A 22,152-nucleotide genomic window follows, 5' to 3' on the forward strand; every position below is an offset into this window, starting at 1 on the left:
TCTGTTGACTCAGGGATCGAGACGTGGCTGCACGATCCGTTACAGCCATGCGGATAAGATGCCTGTCATCTCGACTGCTAGTGATAGGAGGCCGTTGGGATCCAGCACGGCATTCCGTATAACCCTCCTGAACCCACGATTCCATATTGTGCTAGCAGTCATTGGATCTCGACCAACGCGAGCAGCAATGTCGCTATACGATAAACCGCTATCGCGATAGGATAAGAAATCGGTTGGAAACCTTCCTCATGTCAGCACGTTGTAGGTGTCACCACCGGTGCCAACCTTGTGTGAATACTCTGAAAAGATAATCATTTCATGTCACAGCATCATCTTCCTGTCGGTTAAATTTCGCGTCTGTAGCATGTTATCTTCGTGGTGTAGCAATTTTAATGGCCAGTAGTGTATTTACTGCTCTGAGAGAACGTATGAAAGTACTGGACCATGTTGCCATAGTTCTTTCAGTTGTGCACTGAAAGCTGGACGTCACATGACGGGAGGTCCGCGTGAGCATAGCACAAAATGGGGCTGGCTCCACAACACGATGTAACTGAAGGAAGTGTATGTGTGTGTGAATCATCAAGCTATTACAGCGCACTGTAGTGATATTCTTCATTACAATATTTGAATGAATTTGGGAAAGTGGAAGTTGGATGATATGTGGCCAATGTAGTCAAGGAAGCAAATCATTGAAACTTCGTGGCAGATTAAAACTGTATGCCGGACCGAGAATCGAACTCGCGACCTGTGTATTTCACGGGCAAGCGCTGTACCAACTGAGTTACCCAAGCAGGACTCACACCCCGTCCTCAGAGCTTTACTGCCACCAGTACCTCATCTCCCACCTTCCAAACGTAACAGAAGCTCTCCTGCGAACCTTTCCTCATCATTCTGGAAACAACCCCAAGGCAGAGGCTAAGCCATATCTCTACAATAACCCATCTTCCAGGAATTGTATTGCGAGGTTCGCAGGAGAATTTCTGTGAAGTCTGGAAGATGGAAGATGAGATACTGATGGAAGTAAAGCTGTGAGGACGGCTCGTGAGTCGTGCATTCGTAGCTCAGTTAGTAGAGCACTTGCCGGCAAAAGGAAAGCTCCCGAGTTCGAGGTTCGGTCTGGTACATAGTTTTAATCTGGCAGGAAGTTTCATACCAGCGCACACTGCGCTGAGGAATGAAAAATCTTTCTGGAGGAAAAAATTGTTTCTGACGCATAGGGAGTGTTTCAATCCAAAGGCATTGTTGCGCCAAGGAAAGGAAGTGGTCGATTAAGGTCAACTCTAACAGCAGCTGACCACTGCATTGTGCAACAGGAAAGAAGGAACCCACATCAAAAAACGTGTGTAATTGCGACGACATTATACAACAACGCAAGGCACGCAAGCTCACACTCCTTAGTGGCACGGTGACCACGCGGGTCTCTTCACCCAACTACCAGTACGCTGCGTTCCGTTGACAGCCGCACATTGGCGTTACCGCTTGCAATGGTGCCGGGTGCATTGGGAATGGACCAACGAGGTATGGGATCACATGCTCTTCTTGTATGAGAGCAGATTGAGTCTTAGGAGAGATTCTGGACGGATCCTCATGTGACGAGAAGTGGAAACAGGTAATTCACCCAGGCAAATTGTCGAACATGATAGGTTTGGTGGTGCAAGAGGCGACTATTGGGAGGGAGTAGGTAGAGTTGGTTCTGTGTCAGGAGGCACTCTCTCAGTTCGCTCCTTGCCAGTTTTCCACGGAAGGATGGTAGTGACCTGTGGTCGCCAACAGGCGCAGTGAGAGAAAATTCACAAACAGATGTTTGCTTCCATAAAAATATCGGTAGCGTCTTGACTCGTGGTTGGCATCGTCTGTCGATGCCCGCTGAGGAATCGCATCTTAAGCGGCCATCAGCCCGCTCAAGGCAGCTGACACTGTTCACTTCATTCCAGCCGGCTACCGCACTGGCGGTTCGCCGCTTGCAGTGGCCACGTCATCGGCTGTATCGCGATGCTGGTGATCATGACGAGGTAGCCATCTCTCCCAGTAGCGGCTGCTGTTGTCTAGCATACAGGAAATCTACAACAGACTTGTGCCATACATCACTTAGCTGCAATCAGGGAAACGAGTGTGAACGTCAGGTACGCCATCGATCCATCGGACCAGCTGCCTTATGAGCTAAACTGCTGGGGTATTTATGGAGTGAAGTAGTGGCTAGTGTTTACCTGACGTAATTCGTCATGACCGCAAAGGGCTGGCTTTTACGAAGGTATCAGCGGTTTGCCTTCTGCTTAATGAGTTTGTTATAGCACAGAACTTGTTCGTAAAAGCTCTTTTCGCCGTTTCTTGTATTAGCATCAGCCTTCCTTTCGTAACATAACGAAGGTAACGTGACCTTGAATCTTCCTGTCAGAATAAAACTGTGTGCCGGACCGAGACTCGAACTAGGGACCTTTGCATTTCGCGGGCAAGTGCTCTACCAACTGAGCTACCCAAGCACGACTCACGCCCCGTCCTCACAGCCTTACTTCTGCCAGTACCTCGTCTCCTACCTTCCAAACTTTACTGAAGCTCTCCTGCGAACCTTGCAGAACTGCAAGGCTGGCAGAAGTAAAGGCAGAAGTAAAGCTGTGAGGGCGGGACGTGAGTCGTGCTTTGGTAGCTCAATTGGTAGAGCACTTGCCCGCGAAATGCAAAGGTCCCGAGTTCGAGTCTCGCTCCGGCACACAGTTTTAATCTGCCAGGAAGTTTCATATCAGCGCATACTCCGCTGCAGAGTGAAAAATCTCATTCTGGTAACGTGACCTTGTTTGTCTGCTCCGACCCACTGCATTCTGCTGAAGTCTGCTGCCTGTTTCTCCAGAAACGCAGATGTTGTGCTTTGGCTTGATCCAGTCTCAGTGACGAAATGTTTTCATTGCAGATGCCTCCTAATGACGCCTAAAAGTTGTATATTTCTGTAAGTCTAAGCTACCGCTACGGTCGCAGGTTCGAATCCTGCCTCGGGCATGGATGTGCGTGATGTCCTTAGGTTAGTTAGGTTTAAGTAGTTCTAAGTTCTAGGGGACTGATGACCTCCGCTGTTAAGTCCCATAGTGCTCAGAGCCATTTGAACCATTTGAAGGCTGGCGTGCAACAATGGTCTAGGTGTTATGGTGTGGGGAGGCATAATATTGCGTGGACATACTGACGTACGAATCTCTGAACACGATAAATTCACTGGTCAAAGATGTTGTGACACTATACTCGTTCGCCAAGTGCACCTTTTAAGGGTTGTCTCCAGCCCTGTCTTCATTTTTATGGTTGAAAATGTTCGACCGCATCCAACAGCGTTAGTGGAAGACCTCTTGCAATGAGAGGACTGTTGTGCCTTTTCCCCCCATTTAAATTCCATCGAGCACGAGTGGCATACATTGGGGAGACGTATTGCAGAACGATAACGTGAGCCAACAACCATCCAGCAGTAGTCAATAGGGCAAGTTGAAGAACGGAACGCTCTACCACAAGAGCTTCTTAACAACCTAGTAGCCAGCATGGGAGCATGTTGCGGAACACGTATTGCCGTCCACGGTGACCACACACAGTATTAAGAATCATGTCCCGTTCCAGGTCGCTATCATGAATTGCGGTGACTTCAGTGTAATTATTGTCTTTTAATAAAAGTGTCATTTCTGTCCATCTCACTGCGTAAATCTTTCAGTTGTAAACTTATTTGTCTGTCGCTGGCATAGAAGAGCGCAAATCTTCTTTCCTTCCCGTCTGGGAAACCTGTGCAGTGACTAGAGTACATAGAAAGCTTACTGGGACAGGGTAAATGCTAGCTACAATGAAGTCGATGATTAGATTGTAATACTGGCATTTTAATTTGATATCCCCCACAACTGACAAAATTTACAACAACGAAAATGTGAATTTCTTTGTCCACCCAGACACTCCTGAGAATGACACATTAACAATTTGTAATTACGCGCCCCTATTACCGGCAGCTACATTGATAAATACTCGGCTCCTCGCAAGGATAACTACCAGATCAAGAATATTAGGTAAGTTATTGCTAGTGGTTAAGCGTTGGTGAAAACCTCGCTTCTGAGCACACAAAGAGCTCTAACCGCAGAACTCTGCACGGAACACGCGTTGGTGCAGTGCTGCGATAAAGACCGTATATCTCCCTTCCAAGACGATGGCCAAGACGCCTCTCCACGTCCGTACCGCTCGATGGCTGAAGGCGAAGTCCTCTCTCTCCACAATTCTCCCGTCTCCCACGCGTACGAAAACGCGGCGGAAGAATACTCAGTTTCGGCCAATGTCGAACGCTGTATCATTGCCGAAATACCTCCAACGGCATTTCTGAGATCTACCCAATGATCGAATAGGTCATAACGCCCCTAGACAAACGAAATTCCCGTCTTGGCCATGTGATGCCCAGCACAGGTGGCTCCGGATGCCGGGCTATCCCCAAAAGCGCCGTATTGTTCCGCGTTTCCGGTGACCGCTACCTGCCGCCCACGGCGGCCCGGCGAGCTACGGCCATCTGCAGACTTTATATTCCACAATTCTCAACTTCCGACACTTTTCACCAAGAATATATCTCCAAAGAGGATAATGCAGGAATACGCTGTTTCCCTCTGTCATGTCGCCTTGAGCTCACAATAGCATCGTGGGTGACATTGCCAGCACGGAATGTACCTCCACAAATCCCCCATACCATAAACTTTGGGATTGGGACAGAGGAGTGGAATGTGCCCATTTAGACGCTGGCGTGAAGGAAGTGTCTGGAAAGTTTTTCAGACGAGAGGCATCTCCCACAGTCGACAGCAGTTGGCCAGATCGGTGTGATGTAAGCATTGTTTCCCGCGCAGCTATAGTCGGGAGGGAGAGGAACTCATTTTTTAAAAATTTGTTAAAGTGTTGCGATTGGACAGCCAAAGCAGCAGAGTGAAAAGCCGCACTTGAGTTTGGTAGAAAGGAGTCACGTTAGTTTCCGTCCGATAAGGTCGCAGTACTCCGTGCTGGGTGATATGGAGTAATTGTAGAGCAGTTTGGCACCCTATCCACAACTTCGGATATTATCACGGAATTGTGTCGTGTACGTGTGGCGCAGAGGTTGCAACGACATCACACGTAATCGGCATAACAGCGTGACGAGGACAGCTGAATGGGGGCTGTATTGTTGAACAGAAGAGCAGAATAGGAAATATACGCAGCTCCAGCCGTAGCATGATCAGCCTTGCAGTTTCTAGAAGTTAAACGGGTAACCACTGTCCCATGGAGCATCGCAGCACATTCTCGGAGTTATTTCTGTGATTACATACTGATGGCAAAAACCTGACGTAGAATCTTGTGCTCTCAATCAAATAAAGGGAAGTGTCAATCGACATTGCAGGGTTTTTATAGCTGTAGCTTTGTATTATACTCCTTTCTCTTTATTAAGATTTTAATCTGTCCATACTCAAGAGGCATCACCTCGTTAACTCGATTTGCTAGCATATGAAAATTGTGAAACAGAATAAATCTGATTGTCTTTCTCAGTAATAAAGGCTACATATATTGAGACACCAACCCTTTCTACGACCAAGTCACAAATGTTAACGATTTATCTGCGTAAGTACAGCTTGGTGTAGGGGAATACAAGCTACACTGTGGGATCAGAAGAAATGCACGTGACAAGCACAAACAAAATAAAATAACTCTGGCGCGGGGGAACTGTCATCGTCGCGTGGGGATGTTCGTAATTTCAGAAACTTGTTAGTAATTACGTTTTGTGAAATCCAGAAGAATGGTGGAACTGCATATAATAAATAACCCTTCGAAGGTTATATTTATTGTATACTTCATATTATCAACATGGGACTTAAAAGGCGACTGGTGCCCAGATTCATATTTCTTTTGCTGAGTTCTATTTTTCATTGCTCTTTTATGGGTTACTAAGGACAAGGAATCTTTTGATGCAACGGAAATTGGATTGATGCTGAATGTTTTGTGCATCGCTTTAGGTATTGTGATACTTACTATTTTCCTTCAAGTTCAAGAGCTTCTGATGAAAAGTTTTTTTTTTTATAAAAAAGGGGTAGCGTCTTTGATTTATAATCAAAACGTCTTCGCTCCCGGGTTCGAACCCCGCCGCTGATTAAATTTTTATTAATGACCAGCACTGGCGGCCAAAGACTTCGAGCGTAAGAGGTCACCCTCATTCTGCCAACGGCCTTGTCAAAGAGAGCGGAGGAGTGAACAAAGGTTCGGGGCACTCTCTTGTCCTAGGGGTGGGAAACTGCTCCTAGAGGCGGAAGAATCATCAAGGATCAACGGCATGAGGATGCAGAAGGCAATGGAAACCACGGCATTAAAGACACGTAAGGTGTATCCACAGGACATGTGGCCTGTAATCGAAGAAGTATGACGATGATCTGTCCATTGGTAAAAGATTCCGGAATAGTCCCCCATCTGGATCTCTGGGAGGGGACTGCCAAGGGGGAGGTTACCATAAGAAAAAGATTTAATAATCAACGAAAGAATAAGGTTCTACGATATGGGGCATGGAATGTCAGAAGGTTGAACGTGGTAGGGAAACTAGAAAATATGAAAAGGGAAATGCAAAAATCTAGACATAGTAGGGATCACTGGAGTGAAGTGGAAAGAAGACAAGGATTTCTAGTTAGATGAGTGAGGGGTAATATCAATGGTATAACGGGAGCAGTGTTCGTTATGAACAGGAAAGTAGGGCACAGAGTGTGTTACTGTGAACAGTTCAAAGACACAGTTGTTCTTATCAGAATAGACAGCAAACCAACGCCGACAACGATAGTTCAGGTATACATGCCGACGCCGCAAGCTGAAGATGAAGAGATAGAAAAGTGTATGACGATAGTGAAGGGGTAATAAAGTATGTAAAGGGGGATGAAAATCTAATAGCCATGGGGGACTGGAATGCAGTTGTAAAGGAAGGGTTAGAAGAGAAGGTTACAGGAGAATATGGGCTTGGGACAAAGAATGAGAGAGGAGAAAGACTAATTGAGTTCTGTAACAAGTTTCAGCTAGTAATAGCGAATACTGTGTTCTAGAGTCACAAGAGGATGAGGCATACTTGGAAAAGGCCGGGTGATATGGATAGATTTCAGTTAGATTACATCATGGTCAGACAGAGGTTCCGAAATCAGGTACTGGATTGTGCGGTGTACCCAAGAGCAGATATAGACTCAGATCACAATGTAGTAGTGATGAAGAGTAGGCTGAAGTTTAAGACATTAGTCAGGAAGAATAAATATACAAAGAAGTGGGATACAGAAGTACTAAGGAATGATGAGGTACAGTTGAAGTTATCTAAGGCAATAGATACAACAATAAGGAGTAGCTCAGTAGGCAGTACAGTTGAAGAGGAATGGACATCTCTAAAAAGGGCCATCACGAAAGATGGGAAGGTAAACATAGGTACAAAGAAGGGAATTGCGAAGAAACTATGGGTATCAGAAGAAATAGGTCAACTGATTGATGAAAGTAAGAAGTACCAAAATTTTCCAGGAAACTGAGGAATACAGAAATACAAGATGATGAGCAATGAAATAAATAGTAAGTCCAAGGAAGCTAAGACGAAATGGCTGCAGGAAACATGTGAAGACAATGAAAAAGAAGTGATTGTCGGAAGGACGGACTCAGCATACCAGAAAGTCGAAACAACCTTCGGTGACATTAAAAGCAAGGGTGATAACATTAAGAGCGCAACGGGAATTCCACTGTTAAATGCAGGTGAGATAGCGGATAGGTGGAAAGAACACACTGAAAGCCTCTATGAGGGGGAAGATTTGTCTGATGTGACAGAAGAAGAAGAAGCAGCAAGAGTCGATTTAGAAGAGATAGGGGGATCGAGTATTAGAATTAGAATTTAAAAGAACTTTGGAGGACTTAAGATCAAATAAGGCAGAAGGTATAGATAACATTCAATCAGAATTTCTAAAATCATTGGGGGAAGTGGCAAAAAAAGGATTATTCACGTTGGTGTGTAGAATGTATGAGTCTAACAACATACCATCTGACTTTTGTAAAAGCATCATCCACACAATTCTGAAGACGGCAAGAGCTGAAAACTGCGAGAATTATCTCACAATCAGCTTAATAGCTGTTACGACTTCTGCACCACTCATTAGCAGCAGACAGAGTGGCTGTGTCAAAGACTGAGACGGCGTGGAGTTTTACAATTATTTATTGAACTTTCTTTACAATTTCTCCCTCGTCGTCGCTGCCAGGCCCTGCGGATTCCTCCGCCTGGCTGCTGCTGTGTAGATTCTCCGACAATGAGTGCAACGCGCGCCACGTATCGCACTTGGGAGCCTCAGGCCATCAGTGCTCCGCTGAAGCCAGGATGCCCTGTGGTTGAGATGAACTCGTCGCCGCTCGGCGCTCAGTACCGCACGCCCACGGAGCCGCGTCGCCGTGAGGTCAGGTGCCGACGCCTGCTGCACCGGCGGCTGGGAAGCCGTCAGTCGAGACGTCCGTGAGGTCCCGTCATCTACGGACCACACGCCTTGAGGCCGGGTTGCCGTGAAGTCTGGGCATCAGGGCCCGGCGGCGCCTGTGACCAAGACCGCACTGCGGCCATGGTGCCGATGGAACTCGCGCCGCCCTCCAGAGCTGAAGTTGACATTTGGCGGCGAAAGGATGACTCCTGCGAGCTGGAACAGACTTCTGGAATCGTCACCTGTCAAGATTGAACATTCGGAGACGGACCACGTCCATCCTCAGATCCGAACTTATTCCTAATGGCTTCTGGCTGTTGCTGCTTGCGCTCCACTATTCATATCCGGCAGGAGGACGTTTTTTACCCTCAGTGGTAGCTCTTTGTTATTACTCCCACAGTATATTGCAGTGTAACTTAGCATGCTAACCTCACTTCCCCTTACTCAGCACTCTCCAGGCTTCGCGCGGCGCTCGGTCTATGTGCATCCTTGGGTCAGCCTGCTGGTAGACTACTGCTGTCAGCAAGGCTATATGTGCCTGCCTACTTTGCAACGCCTCGGTCGCCGGCGTGACTCTGTTTTGCCATTTTCCACTGCGTGAAGCAACACTTACTACATGTGGCCGCAACACTGCCTCCCCCTAAAAATTAAATTCGTCCCCGAATTTACCCTATACGTTAACTCTAGTTCTATCCTATATTCCACTTCTTCCCTATATACATTGAGGTTGTCCTGACTCATTCTCTGCTGGTAATCCATTCTACAGGAATCTCATGGAGCAGTCTTGCATTAACATGCTGAATCCTCCATTTCAATATCACATATACGACACCGATAAATACAATCAACACGGTAATAGTACTGGTTTAAATACCAATGGTCACTATGCTACGTTTCCGTCTGGTATTGTACTCCTCCTCATGACTTAATAATTGCTGCATTGAAATTTGACCTTTCTCCAAATCTACTAGTTTATCTATCGTTTGCAGTAGTGTAGCATCCAAGGTGTTGTTAATATACATCAAATTTTCTCCTGGAGCGATGCCGAATGACACATCTTGCCGGTACAACGTCAGATGAGCATCTGTAACCTTGGTGAATCCTGTGACTGTCGCTGGCAAGCTGAAACGATCCCCTACTAGTTCACAATTTGTCCCATTGATTAGCAAACCACTGTCCTGTAATTCCATCTCCGTGGTTGCTGTCCAATTTCCATTGTCATAACACTTGGCTGATATCCTCTGTAGCGAATACTGAATACAACCAGTGCCTTCCAACTTGCTGAAAATGTGGCGTAGACTTCACTATTATTCTCGGACACTCTGATGCTTCTGCTTCTGCCCTAAATAACTGGATCTCACACGACCCCTTGCCCGTGAAAACAACCTGTGATGGACAAGTGGAAACTGACTCCCTCATACATCTACTCTAAACTCGATATAGTAGCATGAGCATCCCCCTCCTTAGAAATTAATAAAGCCTCCTGTGTCCTGAACTGTATGCCCTTCCCCATGCGCTCCCATCTGACCAGATAAGGATCCACTGTGTAACAGTGATACTGTCTCCCCACACTAGTTACCGGAAATCTAATCTCTATATACATCTTAACTAGATTCGTGGTTATCTTAATCCTAGACATATGATAAAAAAGTGACACATTCGCTTCAGTTATCGGCATGACATTCTCTACCCCCTCTGGAAACTCTACCTCTGCCTGCTTCAGACTCCGTCTGAATTTTCCTGGTGACATCAACGTCACACTCACCCGCCTGTGCAATGCATGATGTACTGCCTCTTGCAATTTATCCATCCTGACTCGTGCATCTCCAATGCTGTTAACCAGTTCCTGCAGCAATTTAGCCATTTCCAGCTTCCTTTCCAGGATATCCAATCGCGTTTGTACCTGTTCCAGATCCGTATTCAATAATTTCTGTGTTTGTTCTACACTCCTAGAAATGGAAAAAAGAACACATTGACACCGGTGTGTCAAACCCACCATACTTGCTCCGGACACTGCGAGAGGGCTGTACAAGCAATGATCACACGCACGGCACAGCGGACACACCAGGAACCGCGGTGTTGGCCGTCGAATGGCGCTAGCTGCGCAGCATTTGTGCACCGCCGCCGTCAGTGTCAGCCAGTTTGCCGTGACATACGGAGCTCCATCGCAGTCTTTAACACTGGTAGCATGCCGCGACAGCGTGGACGTGAACCGTATGTGCAGTTGACGGACTTTGAGCGAGAGCGTATAGTGGGCATGCGGGAGGCCGGGTGGACGTACCGCCGAATTGCTCAACATGTGGGGCGTGAGGTCTCCACAGAACATCGATGTTGTCGCCAGTGGTCGGCGGAAGGTGCACGTGCCCGTCGACCTGGGACTGGACCGCAGCGACGCACGGATGCACGCCAAGACCGTAGGATCCTACGCAGTGCCGTAGGGGACCGCACCGCCACTTCCCAGCAAATTAGGGACACTGTTGCTCCTGGGGTATCGGCGAGGACCATTCGCAACCGTCTCCATGAAGCTGGGCTACGGTCCCGCACACCGTTAGGCCGTCTTCCGCTCACGCCCCAACATCGTGCAGCCCGCCTCCAGTGGTGTCGCGACAGGCGTGAATGGAGGGACGAATGGAGACGTGTCGTCTTCAGCGATGAGAGTCGCTTCTGCCTTGGTGCCAATGATGGTCGTATGCGTGTTTGGCGCCGTGCAGGTGAGCGCCACAATCAGGACTGCATACGACCGAGGCACACAGGGCCAACACCTGGCATCATGGTGTGGGGAGCGATCTCCTACACTGGCCGTACACCACTGGTGATCGTCGAGGGGACACTGAATAGTGCACGGTACATCCAAACCGTCATCGTACCCATCGTTCTACCATTCCTAGACCGGCAAGGGAACTTGCTGTTCCAACAGGACAATGCACGTCCGCATGTATCCCGTGCCACCCAACGTGCTCTAGAAGGTGTAAGTCAACTACCCTGTCCAGCAAGATCTCCGGATCTGTCCCCCATTGAGCATGTTTGGGACTGGATGAAGTGTCGTCTCACGCGGTCTGCACGTCCAGCACGAACGCTGGTCCAACTGAGGCGCCAGGTGGAAATGGCATGGCAAGCCGTTCCACAGGACTACATCCAGCATCTCTACGATCGTCTCCATGGGAGAATAGCAGCCTGCATTGCTGCGGAAGGTGGATACACACTGTACTAGTGCCGACATTGTGCATGCTCTGTTGCCTGTGTCTATGTGCTTGTGGTTCTGTCGGAGTGATCATGTGATGTATCTGACCCCAGGAATGTGTCAATAAAGTTTCCCCTTCCTGGGACAATGAATTCACGGTGTTCTTACTTCAATTTCCAGGAGTGTATATATGCTCGTAAACCTGTAGCCATCCCACGTACCACACGTGTCACATTTAACCACTCTGTACCTAATCCCCGTATCTCTGTTGTGTGTATATCCACTAACTCCCCTATGCTTTCCTCCCTGTCGCAAATAACTGTTAAAGAATTGTCCAAATCCTCAGTATCGTCTCTATCCACTGTTCCGAAAAATTTTTTTCAGCAACTTCCCACCTGCATTCAACCAAACCCTCTTTACTCTCTTTCTCCTCCCTGGAAACGTGCTCACGACTTGGCACAGTTGTTCCCTTATTTCCTTACATGACCTATCCAAAGCCTTGTACTCTTCTTGCACGTCCCGCAATATTCCGTTCTTAGAAGCAACCGTTTCCACACTCGATACCACCTCCTGTAGCTGCCACATCTCGTTCCTTACCTGCAGGATGTTAAGTGCCAGCCGACGCGCCCACTCGTGAGTCATGAGGATCACATCCGGTTGTTTCCCGAACAACACCCCACTTCGCAACTGCATATCCTGTACCTGGCCAGCTTGTGTCAGCTGCCAGAGGACTACGCCCCATACTATCCACTTGTACCCCATCCTGCGTCACATACAGAATGGAGAGAGAAGGAAAAATCTCCCATCGCTACCCCTTAATACCAATAAAACAACCCTAATCCGTGCACAAAAATAATGCACACATGTTAATCACTGCTAACTACACATCCCTCGAACACAACTTATACTTAATACTCGGTTTACTGTGTACTTCTGGCGCTTCTTTTCGCATTCTGCCAAAAGGGGAAGTACATATACACGGACCTAATACCCCCTGGAACGGCTTAACTCTACTAACGTGAACCACCATTGTCTTGGTAGGCAATTGTAATTTTACATTGACAGGTGATGTCATTTCCACTACCAGGTACGGTCCCTGGAACTTGTTTGTGAACTCCTTGGTTCTCCCTTTTGGAACATACGGATTAGCTAGTAGTACCCATTGGCCTACTCTGTACTGTGGCAACTTCCTCGTTGTAGCTCCCATCCATTCTTGTCGTTCCAACACTTTTGTGTTAGCTCATCTAACTCTCTGCCATACTTCCTTAATGGTTTTCGCAAATAGCCTTACATGCTTGCCCTCTGCTCCCAGCCTTGGACGAAGCATGTCAAAAGGTGATGGCATCTTCCGCCCATACACCACTTCGTACGGTGACAATTCTGTCGACGTATGTGCCTTACTATTATATGCACTGGTTACGAATTGCAAGTACACATCCCAGTCGGTGTGTTGACTATTTACATAGTGACTCAACATCTTAGTGATCTTGCGATGCACTCTCTCCATTTGTCTGTTCGCTTGCGGATGGAATGGACTAGTCTGTAGTTTCTTTACCTTCAGTAATTTACACAGTTGCATCATCAGATCAGACGTGAAATTAGTACCTTGATCCGAGATTAAGGACTGAGGTATCCCATACCTAACTAAGCAATTATTAACTAAAGCTTGTGCCACTGCACTTGCTTTCTGATCTGGTATGCGATCATGACTAAATACCTAGAAAAGTGGTCAATCACTGTTAACACATACTTATTCCCTGCTGCACTCGTATTAAATGGGCATAATACATCATTTCCGATTTGTTGGAAAGGTCTGTCTGCCTCTGATAATGTTTGAAGCTGAATCTTTTGATGGCTCAAGTTGCATGCTGTGCACATAGCACACAATTCCTGACGTACTCGTCCGTGTCTTGACGGTGTGTCCTCCACCAAAACTTCTCCGCTATCTGCCTATCCGTAGCTCTTCTCCCGCCATGTCCTGAAAGAAAATGGTCATGCGCCTGTTGCAAAACTTCATATCTCAACACTGCTGGTACAATGACGCGCGGGCTGCATTTCGTCAACCTGCAACGTAATCCGTCCTGTACTAGGAACTGCGGTTGCTTTCTGAACAATTGGCATTCATTATCCACGGCTTTTGCCCTTTTCCACTCATCTTCAGTCACCCCTGTTACTTGTAATACTGCCATTTTCCTGCTCAATGCGTCAGCATTGGCATGTTTCACACCTGGCTTGTGTATCACCTCATAATCAAACTCACTGAGTTTCAGCACCCATCTCACTAGCCTACTAGCTGGGTCTTTCAGACCCAATAACCATTTCAGAGCTGAATTATTCATCACAACCTTAAACCTTCTACCATACAGATAACATTGAAAGTACGAAATCTCGTATATTACTGCTAACAATTCCTTCTCCATCGTGGTGTAATTTTGTTCCATCTTGTTAATCTGACGAGACGCAAAAGCAATCAGATGTTCTTTGCCATCAATTTCTTGCCCAAGTACAACCCCAAGATCATGATTAGATGCCTCACATTGTGGTATGAACTCCTTTGCAAAGTCTGGAAACTCCAAAACTGGATCTGATGTCGGTATCCGTTTCAACTTTTGAAATGCTTTCTTGCACTCTGACGTCCACTGAAGGTAACACCTTTTCTTAGCAACATAGTAAGTGGCCTCACTATTTCTGCAAACCCCTGTACGAACTTTCGATAATAGCTCGCAAGACTAACATACGATTGCAGTTCTTTAACCGTTCGTGGAACCGGAAAATCTCGTACTGCAGAAGTGAGATGAGGATCTGTCCCCACCCCATCCTGACTAATAACATGCCTGAGATAATTTACTTGTGCTTGCGCAAAATGGTATTTGTCCAAACTTAATGTTAGCCATGCTGCCTCTAATCTTTTAAACACCTCCTCTTACCGTTCCACATACTGCTCTATATCTTTGGAAAAAACTATAATGTCATCCATATACACCATGCATTTTTTCGGTTTCAACCCACGAAGGACTCCAACCTCTGAAATGTTGCTGTAGCGTTTTTTAGTCCAAACGGCATTCTTTTATACTCGAAGTGACCACAGTGCGTCGTAAATGCTGTTTTTGGCCTGTCCTCTGGACATACTTCAATCTGGAGATAACTGCTTCGCAAATCCATAGTGGAGAAAAATTTACACTGCCCTAGGTTGTCTAACGTTTCTGGGATTTTCAGAATCGGATATACGCCCGCCACTCTACGTTCATTCAAATTGTAATCGAAACAAAAGCGAAATGTTTTCGACCCATCCGGTGTCTTCTTTGGAACTAGGACCACGCTACTAGACCAAGGACTATTACTGTGCTGGATTATCCCATCTTACAGTTGTTGCTCTATTAATTGCTCTACTACTGGTTGTAATTGTTTTGGTAGTCTGTATGGCTTACGATACACCGGAGCGTGATTCCCTGTCAGAATAGGATGCTGTGTTATCGGTGTGCTTCAAACAATGCTTTATACTTTAGTAATTATGCTTCCATACCCGAACGATCATTTCCTCTCAAACGATTTACCTTGTCACAAAGTGCAGACATGCCGACGGTTTACTTTACATCATAGTCTAGCCTCTAACTATCGATGTCCTCTTCATCCATTAACTCTACTGTGGCTATTACTAATCCCTTCAGCAGATCGACATCATCCCGCCCGAAGTTCTCTAAACTCACCGGAACCATAAACTGCCCATTTATGTCTGTTACCCGTGATACACTCCTACGAATAAAGCAATGCTTTTCGGCTAAAACCTCATTACTCGGTAGTGGCTCTACCAAGAATACCCCTGCTGTGGCACATAAACATCCACAGGTACCCAGATCAACTTCCCTGTACCTGTTCGCACTTTGTCACATGAAATCACCTTTAATGCACTTGTACGCAATTTAGTTGATATCGACTTAGCTATCGGTGCACCTTGCGACTCTGAAACATTTACAACGGCTGTATCCATTGAGAAAAAGTTCCCATCGAGTTACAGCATATGTTGCGAAAGGTCAATTTTGGCGTGATGTGCAATCAGAAAGTCCAACCCAAGTATCGCTGAATATCCCTGTTCCACAGTTGACAATACCTCCATTTGCTCCCGGAGCCACACGTTCCCTATCTTAAACTTGAGCTGTGCTGTCCCTAGTGCATCTAATTCTTTATCACCTACTGCGCGCAATCTGCATCTCGGAGCTTCCAATCCTTTCTTGCCCACGAAGTCCACCCTGACAACTGATGCATGCGCTCCAGTATCCACTAAAACTCTTCGCCACTTGTCTTTTATCCAAATCATCAAACTACAGTCCGCCTCTTCGTGCACTCTCTGAGTACCTCTTTTTACTGGGAATGCCTCCCGATGGCAGGAACACTCCCTTTTTCGTTTAACAGTTTTTTACCTGCTGTATCATTAACTCTTTTTTGGCTTTACACTGCCGTGCCTTATGCCCTATTTTCTGACAATTGAAACACTACGGTTCCCGACGTTGTTCCTTTAAATGACCATGCTTCCCACAACGGTAACACTCTTTGGAAGACGAAAAAATTTTCTCGTCATTGCGACTTCTAGTGGCGCTATCAACTTCCTGCAAATGTGTAGCTACGCGCAATGCTGCTACTAAGTCACTTGGATTTTCCATCCGTTTCCGGCTTGAAAAATCCGGCGAGACCCCTCGCGTCTAAAGCTCTGTTCTCTGCTTCTTTCAACAGAACTTCATTGGCACTCGCATCTGGCGTTACTCATACGTGTGCGCATTCATTCTCCTAATTCTGTCTCAAAATTCTTCTACCGTTTCACCCGTTTCTGGCATCATCCTCCCCAATTTTTCTCTATAAAATCTGGCAGTGTTTTGTTTCCTAAACCTTTGCAATAATCCCTCAGCCAACTCTGTGAACATAGTAGCATCCTTTAACCCTTCGTGGTATGCCACATAAGTCTTTGCATCACCTACTGACCGTAACCTCGCCATTTGCAGACACATTTCATCCAACCAGCCACTCAGTCTAACTGTACTACGTACGTCATCAATGAAAACATTCATATCCTCTGATGTTTTACTCCAGAAGGAAGGTATCAAATTAGCTGCTGAACAATTTGCCACACCGGAAAAGACAGTACCCTTGCATTCTACACTATCGCTTCCCTAGCCTGATTGAGTATTTTGCAACAATTGTTGCTCCATCCTCTGCATGTGCTGCTTTTGCAACTTATTTTCTTCAATCAGTTTCTTAACTTGATCTGTCTATGCGACTACGGCGTCACTTGTCCCGGTTGCACACGTCTGTGGCATTTTCCATTTGGTATACCTCATGTCACAAAAATAAAATTATATTACCCAGAAGCAAGTTATACATCACAAGTGCTTGGTACAAATTTATCGCAAGGAGCGACGTGACCTGTTAATCCACACACTACACATTTAGATGGTACTAAGTTAACGTGACTATCATTCCCACAAAACTGCGATAAGTCTTCAGGGCTGCTAGATCTTTCAAATGACACTCTCACATCCCTTAACGTTACCCTAGACATGTCTAACTACACAGAAAACATAGAGAGAAGGACTCCACCTATTCGGTGTTTCTCGGTTGCTCCGCATGGTGCTGGTCAAAGTCGTGGTGTGGGTGCGCCTGACACCACTTGTTATGACTTCTGCACCACTCGTTAGCAGCAGACAGTGGCTGCGCCAATGACTGAGATGTAGTGGAGTTTTACAATTACTTATTGAACGTTCTTTAGAATTACTCCCTCGTCGTTGCTGCCCAGCCCTGCAGATCCCTCCGCCTGGCTGCTGCTGTGTACATTCTCCGACAGTGCGCGCAACACGCGCCACGTATCGCAGTTGGGAATCTCAGGCCACCAGTGCTCCGCTGAAGCCAGGATGCCCTGTGGTTGAGATGAACTCGTGTAAATGTAAATAAGAATTAAGAGATCTGCTGAACGGAATGAACAGTCTAATGAGTACAGAGTATAGACTGAGAGTAAATCGAAGAAATACGAAGGCAATGAGAAGTAGTAGAAATGAGAACATCCAGAAACTTAACATCAAAATTGATGGTCAAGAAGTATGTAAAGTTAAGGAATTCTGCTACCAAGGCAGTAAAATAACCAATGACGGACGGAGCAAGGAGGACATCAAAAGCAGGCTAGCAATGGGAAAAAGGCCATTCCTGGCCAAGAGAAGACTACTAATATCAAATATCAGCCTTAAATTAAGGAAGACATTTCTGAGAATCCACGTCTGGAGTATAGAATTGTATGGTAGCGAAACATGGACTGTGGGGAAACCAGAAAGAAAGCGTTGAAGCACTTGACATGTGGTTCTACAGACGAATGTTGAAAATTAGGTGGATTGATAAGGAAAGTAATGAGGAGCTTCTGCGCAGAATCCGAGAGGAAAGGAACATGTGGAAAACACTGATAAGGAGAAGGGACAAGATGATAGGACATCTGTTAAGACATGAGGGAATGACTTCCATGGTACTAGAGGGACCTGTAGAGGGCAAAAATGTAGAGGAAGACAAAGATTGGAATACATCCAGCAAATAATTGAGTACATCGGTTGCAAGTGCTCCTCTGAGATGAAGAGGTCGGCACAGGATAGGAATTCGTGGCGGGTCGCATCAAACCAGTCAGAAGACTGATGACCTCCCCCACCAAAAAAAAACCTACTACTTTCCGCGAGGCAAGCGACGACACCCAATCCGATTCTTCAACAGAGACCTGCATTGCATACTCAGATGTCATTAAGTCAAGACGAATGGCATTGGCGGAGTTTGTAATAGAACTCCGAGTCCAGTAAATAGTTCATTTGCGTATCGCCTCACGGTAGGTAGCAAAGTAGAGCCCGGAGGTCACTTCCCAACCTGATTAAACACAAATTAATGTGGTACTACTTGTACAGGAAAGTAATTCCGGATTTTCTATAGACACGTGATGGTAAGGTTACGAAGCTCAGTATTACATCCACAAAGTAGCAGCCATACTTGCGTCCTTATTGTGAAGATGGCTCTGAGCACTATGGGACTTAACATCTGTGGTCATCAGTCCTCTAGAACTTAGAACTACTTAAACCTAACTAACCTAAGGACATCACACACATCCATGCCCGAGGCAGGATTCGAACCTGCGACCGTAGCAGTCGCGCTGTTCCGGACTGAGCGCCTAGAACCGCTAGACCACCGCGGCTTTATTGTGAAGAGACTCTGTGAAGTTTACATCGCGTTGTAATACAGCTACTATAAAGACCCTTATTTACATGGTAGAATCATCTGTCACCCTTAAGTAGCATTATCCTAATGTTGGTGAATTGTAGTTCTCAGTAGAAATTCTGCAAATAATTTTCAAATTTACTTTTGTACTATTTCAAACATGTTTCCATTGTTTGTTTACTCTCAAGGACCAGCCAGTCTCCCACACGGTAAGAATATGACGTCACTCAGTAACGGTTTCTTGTGCGAAATGTGTTTATCCATGAAGGTTTTGTTACTTTTTAGCACGTACTGACTCAGTATGAGGCTTGGAACTAGAGCTCGCGCTTACAGAAAATCAGACACGTTTGCTTTCGGCACAATTTGTGTATGAACAGTAGGGCAATGTTAACAGCGTCCTGTATAAATACCGCTCAGTGTCACTGGTTTGAAATGTTTATCACAAGTACTGACAGAGGGACTATTTTTTCAAGCCAGTATTCACCGTCTATTCCAATGTAAATACGTCTTGAACATTGTTTGTGTTGTGTTCGCCGCACGTTTCCGCACGAATACGTGACAATAATGTATTACTTGACGACGCCATTTACAGATAAACATACGCGCGACACACTACGTTATTATGCATAATCCCAGGTGCACCAGGTTACGTATATCATCGCTCTAACATTAATTTCTGCGCGTCAGCAGTAATACGCCAAATTTGTGCGTCTCTAGAGCTCTGTGCTACATTTCTCTTGTAAACTGCACTGGAGAACTGAAATTTACATCCTACGTATTGTTATGCAGAGCAATAAATGGAAAATGCCTACGTACTTTCCAGACGTGCCTCTTTCACTGCCTTTCGTCACACGGTAGTGGTGTAATTGAGCAATATAAAATACTGACAGCACTCAGAAGATTTGATTATCAACAGAAAGTATTGTCTTGCACCTTGACTCCGAGGTCACTGGTTCATTCCCGGTTAGGGTCGGGGACTTCTCCTCGTTTCAGTTCCTTCAGGAAGGCTTCAGGGCCGCTTAGTCTCCTGTCGACAGAGTACCTAGGACTTTTCCAGGGGTACAAAGCAACCCGGGCATAGGGCTCGCTCGCGGTGGTCTCACGGTTAAGGCGCTCAGTCCGGAACCGCGCGACTGCTACGGTCGCAGGTTCGAATCCTGCCTCGGGCATGGATGTGTGTGATGTCCTTAGGTTTAAGTAGTTCTAAGTTCTAGGGGACTGATGACCACAGAAGTTCAGTCCCATAGTGTTCAGAGCCATTTGAACCATAGGGCTCGCTACCCGCCCCCTCCTAGCACAGCCGTGATGAAAAGTTGAACACTTACAGCCAGGCTAGGACTGCGGTAACGGGAAGTGCGCCACAGACCTTACCATTTTTTTACTGTGGTTCCAGAGATGTTGAAATATCGTCAACAAACTATTAATGCACATTCAATGAGCTATTTTTCGACGCGTTACGCAATAAGAGTAGTCATCAAGCTCTTACTAAATTAAACGCTTGGGAAAAGACGATTCCTTTTTCTACGTTGATCTAGTGGCTAGCGTTGCTGCCTCTGGATCACGAGATCCCGGGTTCGATTCCCGGACGGTTCGGGGATTTTCTCTGCCCAAGGACTGGGTGCTCGTGTTATCCTCGTCATTTTGTCATCATCATCTTCGTCATACGTGACAGTGGCTAGACTGGATTGTGAAAAACTTGGATTGCGTAAAATTTGGGGGTTTGTCTGCGCAGTTGAGCCCCCTACAAATTGGACGTCATCATCATCTACGCTGATTATATTACAATCTCGGCAACGTAAATTAAATATGGAAGGCAGCGCGAAGTAGCCACATTGTTGTTGTTGTGTGGTCTTCAGTCCAGAGACTGGTTTGATGCAGCTCTCCCTGCTGCTCTATCCTGTGCAAGCTACCGAGCGAGGTGGCGCAGTGGTTAGCACACTGGACTCGTATTCGGGAGGACGACGGTTCAATCCCGTCTCCGGTCATCCTGATTTAGGTTTTCCGTGATTTCCCTAAATCGCTTCAGGCAAATGCCGGGATGGTTCCTTTGAAAGGGCACGGCCGATTTCCTTCCCCATCCTTTCCTCACCCGAGCTTGCGCTCCGTCTCTAATGACCTCGTTGTCGACGGGACGTTAAACACTAATATCCTCCTCCTCCTCCTGTGCAAGCTTCTTCATCTCCCAGTACCTACTGCAACCTACATCCTTTTGAATCGGCTTAGTATATTCATATCTTGGTCTCACTCTACAACATGTCCTACCAACCGGTCCCTTCTTTTTGTCAAGTTGTGCCACAAACTCCTCTTCTCCTCTTCTTTTCAATACCTCATCATTGGTTATGTGATCTACCCATCTAATCTTCAGCATTCTTCTGTAGCACCACATTTCGAAAGCTTCTATTCTCTTCTTGTTTAAACTATTTATCGTCCACGTTTCGCTTCCATACATGGCTACACTCCATACAAATACTTTCAGAAACGAATTCCTGACACTTAAATCTATACTCGATGTTAACAAATGTCTCTTCTTCAGGAATGCTTTCCTTGCCATTGCCAGTCTACATTTTATATCCTCTCTACTTCGACCATCATCAGTTATTGTGCTCCCCAAATAGCAAAACTCATTTACTACTTTAAGTGTCTCATTTCCTAATCTAATACCCTCAGCATCGCCCGATTTAATTCGACTACATTCCATTACCTTCGTTTTGCATTTGTTGATGCTCATCTTGTATCCTCCTTTCAAGACACTGTCCATTCCATTCAACTGCTCTTCCAAATCCGTTGCTGTCTCTAACAGAATTACAATGTCATCGGCGAACCTCAAAGTTTTTATTTCTTCTCCATGGATTATGTCTCCCTAAAAGTGTCATGATGACTTCGTTCTGCGTAAAATATTCCTGTGATGATATAGTCTCCTGTCTGGAACGCCTTGTCGGGACTAATCTCATGACTAAGGTGGCCATGTAGAGTGATAAATGCTTAGACAGTGTGGAACACAAAATTTAAACGGCACAGCTGGAAAGAATGCATATAGGCATTTTAGTAATTTGTTGCAATGGACGAAAGACACAGATTTTTGAGTTAAGATCATAATATTATGCCCAGTGCTTTAAATAATGTTAAGGCAGCAGTAGGAACTGTAAAGTGTAGGGAAACTTGATAACAGAATGGACGTTTATCAGCGAGAAACAAACAGAACACTTATCTACATCTACATCTCCAAAAGCCACCTCATGCTGTTTTGCGGAGAATTCTCCCTACTTTCTTCCATTCGTGAATGGCGCGTGGGAAGGATGATTGTCGGTAAGC

The sequence above is a fragment of the Schistocerca piceifrons genome, chromosome 6, assembly GCF_021461385.2.
Source record: "Schistocerca piceifrons isolate TAMUIC-IGC-003096 chromosome 6, iqSchPice1.1, whole genome shotgun sequence".
In the NCBI taxonomy this organism is placed as follows: Eukaryota; Metazoa; Arthropoda; class Insecta; order Orthoptera; family Acrididae; genus Schistocerca; species Schistocerca piceifrons.